The sequence below is a fragment of the Anas acuta genome, chromosome Z (assembly GCF_963932015.1).
Source record: "Anas acuta chromosome Z, bAnaAcu1.1, whole genome shotgun sequence".
Taxonomy (NCBI): Eukaryota; Metazoa; Chordata; class Aves; order Anseriformes; family Anatidae; genus Anas; species Anas acuta.
In genome coordinates, this window is record NC_089017.1 from 20,483,735 (window position 1) to 20,489,046 (window position 5,312).

At 44.0% G+C, this 5,312-nt stretch overlaps 1 long non-coding RNA gene across 1 annotated transcript; it reads right to left on the minus strand.

The window, feature by feature from the left end:
• Window positions 1-1,476: 1,476 nt before the first annotated feature.
• LOC137848514 (uncharacterized) lies at window positions 1,477-2,174 on the minus strand. Its single transcript, XR_011091404.1, has 2 exons — window positions 2,096-2,174; window positions 1,477-1,965 (listed from the first exon to the last, which is right to left on the minus strand). It is a non-coding gene; the product is annotated as an uncharacterized lncRNA (long non-coding RNA).
• Window positions 2,175-5,312: the final 3,138 nt, after the last annotated feature.

Sequence of the window (5,312 nt, forward strand, 5' to 3'; positions counted from 1 at the left end):
ATGTATCTGATAAATCTGAACATTATCTGTTTAAATGGATGCAAAATGTCCGGCTCTCAGAAGCCGGGCTGTAATTCTGAGGACGCCATGGAAAGAAGAAAAAAAAATTACTAGCACTAGTAACAGATGTGAAATTACATTAGATAAATATAATCATTAGTTTCAGTCTCACCCTGGTTAATTTGTTTGTGGAAATGTGCAACCCATTATTCATTAGGTAATTTTTCACACATTGATTAGAAAGCCATGTCGAATTGTGACCCAGCACATTGGGGTTTGCCTATCTTGCAGTGAACTATATCGCTTACAATAGTGGAAATGGGGGACAAAATGTTTATCTCAAGCTGATTTTGTGCCAATAAATAAAGTAAATCAATAGCCAGTGAAGTGTGAACGACATTTCTCTGCTGTATAATATGGTTTTGGGGGCAATTTGACATGCTACAAGGGGAAACAAGGGTCTTGAACAGAAAGGTAATAAAAGCAAATCATGCTGGTAACTGTTACTGAAGTCCTGTATTTTTCTCTACATGGGCAGCTTTAAGATGAGAAAAATAATGCACATAACGGTCTAAACCCACTGACATACTCCCCACCTCTGTAAGCACAGGGGATCAAACCCAAGTGTGGCAGGGACCCTGGTGTGTCTCTGGGGATTGGATGTCCCTGCCAAGACTGGGTCTCTGGCTGGGGACCTGGAGGCACTCACCCTCACTTCCATCCTCCCGCAGGCAGCTGACTCTCCCAGGGGTGAAATTCTGAGGCTATAAATAGTTTTGCATTGAATTGCAGAAGCAGTACTCCCATATACCCATGAGAAAACTGTAGCACAGATGCAGCTTATAATAAATGGACTTTGCTGCTGGTGCAAAGTGGAGGAACCTCACCAGCTTTGGTGTGTGACACCAGCTTGCAACAGCAAAGAACCCAGCTCTCCATCACTGTTATTTACCCCTGCTGTTTTTCCTTTGGGAAACTGCAGGTAAGTAAAAGAGGAAAGCAGAGAGAAATGCAGCTTGAAGCTGGTGCTGCCAGGTCTGTCTTTTACAACCCTAACCAAATTCTTTCCAAAAGATGATTTTACTCAAGCATCAGTAGTGGTATACCTTGTTTAACCCACGCAGCTTCTTCAGTCAGCAAAATGCAAATGAGAACAAACCAAATTCAAAAAACAATTTATTTATTTATTTATTTTTAAGTTTTATTGCTGTTCTTGTTGACATTGCCAACAAGAAAGAGAGTGGAAGGGAATGTACAGAACAGTTTAAGCCATCTATCAGTGAAATCTTAGAAATCAGTCTCAGATATCACCAAGGCTGGTATTAGGTCAAAAAAGAAAAAAGAAAAGGAAAAAAAAAAAAAAAAAGTCTAAGTACAGCAAATACAAGGAAAACAGCTCCTTAAGTAAATTCCAGAGTCTTCACAGCACTCTGCATTTACACCACCAACACTGTGCCCACCAACACTCCACACAAACCACCTCTGCATTTGCAGTGATCCATGTCAGGTAAAATACAATAATAAACTCAGTCCAGAAAAGAAGCAGTGTAATAAACTCAGCCAGCTTCCTCCAGGCCCACAGGAGGAGCAGACCCATAAATATGGGCCAGTTTCTCTTTCCTGGTGCATCTGAGCTGGTCAAAACTGGCAGAAGTCCTGGTGGTGAGGTAGCTTTGCCCACTGCTGAGCCATGAAGAGAAAGCAAAGTGTGTAGGCAGCAGGTTGCAGGAGTGATGCTCTAGAGACACCCTCAGGGTTGGGAACCAGGCTGTGCTGTTTCCTTGTGGATGCTGGCAGTGGCTCCTGGTGTGGTGTGATCTTTCTGAGGATGGATTCATCCACAACCTTCAACATTCATCCACACAGGGGGCAGTGCGGACGTTTTCATGTGCACCTGGGGATCAGGACCTTTCAATCAAAGCACACACTCTGCTGAAACTTCAAAGGACTCAAGTTCTGATGTGTCTTTAAATAGAAATAAATAATTGTTGTAATAAAAATATTGATACATTTTAATAACATTTAAAATTAGGTATTAATGCTGCATTTGTGTTTTTCACAGAAATCAAATTAATTTGCTTGGAACAGTCTCTACCTAAATGTCTGCAGAAATAGACCAATGCATCTATTAAACTGATAGGAGTCTCTCCCAACACCAAAGGGGCAAGAGAAATATCTACCTGATGATTTATAAGCTGCCTCTGCCTGGCATTTTAAGCCTCAGATGTTTTCTTTAAAATACAGATTAAAATAACTTGAGCTTTTCCACATAATGCAGACTGCATTAAGGTAATTAACATTTAATTAACAGCAGGTTTTCCTCGGCAGGTCAGATTGCGAAGGGCTCACTGTTGTTGCCATAGAAAGTGGAAGGCTGGGCTGTTTGGTTTCCAGAAAAGGAACAGCTGTCTTTGAGCCCTGACAGTCTGAAACCATCCTTGGTAGGCTATAATGCTCCAAAGGACAAGGAGAAGAGGAGGCTGTCAGTGTCACAGAGACCATCTCAGGCTGCTGGAGAATGTCATCTCCTTTAGAAACCAGTGTGCTGTTGTTAGGATATTTTTCTAATTGAACTGACAGTAGAGCTTTAAAACTCCTGTAAGCACTCAGTAAGCTAATTTAACTGTTTTCCTCTGATATGCTTCTTAATTGCATGAACAGAGCGGTGCAATTATTTCTCACAGTTTTGCTTTTCATCTTTTATTTTTGCTGCTTCTCTTCTCTTCAGATTCTTCACTCTTTCTCTTGGTAGCCATTTGGGGCTCGTTATGAATATTATCCAAGAATAGATGGATGCACAGATTTCATTAAAAAGTCACATTGTTGCTGTGAATTGAAAACTGCTGTCAAGATGTTGCAAACGATATTTGTAAAGGGATCTTTTAAAAAGACAGAAATACTGAAATGAAGATAACAAGATAGATGTAGTGAATCTGTAATGGCACAGACTAATAACTCCTGGGGAAAAAAAAAAAGAAAAAAAAGAATGCAATCTCTGAGAGAACTCGGAAGAGGATGGGGGCTCCCAGAAGGCTGGTGGAGTTTGCTCTTTCTCTTCAGTATGTGTGAGACGAGGCTCAAAAGGATATCAGAGACATGCAATTGCAACAGCAACTGACTGTAATTTTCAATAGAATGATCCAAGGCTTCATGTTGCAGAAGGAAGTTGTATCAGTCCATTCCTAGATGTCTGCAATTGCAGGCACAGTGGCTCCTACAGTCCAGGGCAGTCAGAGAAATTAAATAACCACCAATGGTTTATTTCAGTTTTGCTCCCCCTTCTGTTCCAGGGAAGAGTGACACATCAGCTTCCCCTCTTCCTGTAAGTTTTTAGCCACCAAAAGCAGTCAGGCTGCCCCAGAGAGTTTGTAAACCCTAATTTGACTTCTAGAGCACCTGATGTGGAGCGGTGACACATCTCAGGGAAAGTGTGATCCCAAGTATCTTTGCCATGTGTATCATAAATATATACAATACATACGTATGGTCCTATGACTGTTTTAAAGAGTAGTTTGATAGCTGCTGAGTGGATGCTGCTCCTCAGACTTAGAGGGGACATAAAAGAACATGAAATATATAAAGACACTAGTCTGCTGAGGGCACAGGCATGAACAACTGCTAGCCACGGCAGATGTATCCAGTCTGCTCTAGCTTGGCATTCAGTGGCATTGACCAACCCTAAAGGATGCACTGGCCCAGGAAGCCAAACACACATGACTTAGATGGACCCAGATGAGAAACTCAGAGATGGAAAGGCTCTTTACTTTCACACATCAGTGCCAGGAGCTGCAGGAAGGGACTAAACCCAGTGTTCCTGGACTCTTTTGGGATGCAGGTCCTTGGGAGGCTCTTGGGAGCACAGGTGGGCTGTGGGCATTCCTTTCCCCATCACCCAAGATGGATCTGAGCAGCAGGGCTTGGCATTGCGGTGCTCCCTCCAGCTCCTCTTGCTCCAGGTGGGGGCCCTGCTCTGTGTGGGCTGCTTCAAAGTAAAAGGAGGACCAAAGCAACTTGATGCTGTATCTGTCTTCACAAACAGCATGGGTTTGCGTGGCTTGGACCTTACCAGATGAGGATAGCAGCTTTCTGCCAGTGCCATTGCCATAGCCTGTAAGGGATGTTTCTCTCCAAGAAGAGGACAACATGGTGAGAAGAGGACAATGGGCTTGATTATGGGTGTTACTGGAGGTATCTGGAAGAAATTGGGAACCTGTCTACTTGGGGAAATCAGTGCAGAGTGAGCAGAGGTGGGGGTTTCCAAAGCAATAGCTGCCTCAGTGCTGGACTCCCAACTACTGCAACAAAAGGAGCTGTGAAGGTCCTGCTGTTCAGAGGAGACAAGTCACAGCAAACCCATGCTCTGCAGAAAGCCCCAGTACAAGGACGAGGAGGATCATTGAGATTCCCTGATATCTTGATAGCTTAGTGCCTCCTTCTGGAGCCACAGTGGCTCTATGTCCAGGACACCCCAAAAGTTGTGTGTACATGGGGGTGAACCACTGCAAAGAGTGCAAACTGCTCCTGGACAGGTTGAGTTGCTTCCAAGCTACCCGTGTAGGGCCCAGATGTTGTAAATTGTTTGCCATGCCTTGTCTCCCACCTTCCCATTTTTCTTTTGTTTCACTGTTATTATAAAAAATTGGTGGATGGCTAATATTACAAGTCCAGGGCAAAACTACTCATACGTTTAGTGTAAGGACATTTAAATATTTAAAGCAGATGGTTCCCAATGACCTTACATGTCTCCTTTATAAATGTATGTACTGTCTTATAGAACCATCTGCATCCCAATATGCAGCTCATATGTTTCCAAGTGTTTCCTCGTTAACCAGCAGAAAACTTCATCTTCCCTCTGACATGAGGTAAAGGTTCAAGCCCAGCTACAGTGGTGCACATCCACTGCCCCGCTGGGAGCAATGCTTATCCCAGGGCAGCGAGATGAGTGTGCCTTGTGCTTTGCATTACTATTGGCTGGAAAAGGGCAGGACTTGGAGCAAGCCAGTAGGTTTCCTGGCATGAGACAAGCCTGGGAAATTCAACTGGAGAACAGATAATGTGCAAAGGTATCACCACTGGTGGCATTGGGGTGCGCCCACCACTTGGCACGGCTGTGGGTGAAGCGCAAAGCAACACAGAGCCATGCACAGTTTCCTGTCCCCCTGGACTAGCCTTGCTCCTCACCCTGATTTTGTAGAGAAGAGATGAGCCAAATCTGAAAAAGCAATTTTCTGTTCCCAGAGGGACCCGGGGGAGATGAGCTCTGATCTTGCACTCATCTTGCACTCGCCTGATTCCCTGGCCTGGCAGCCTCC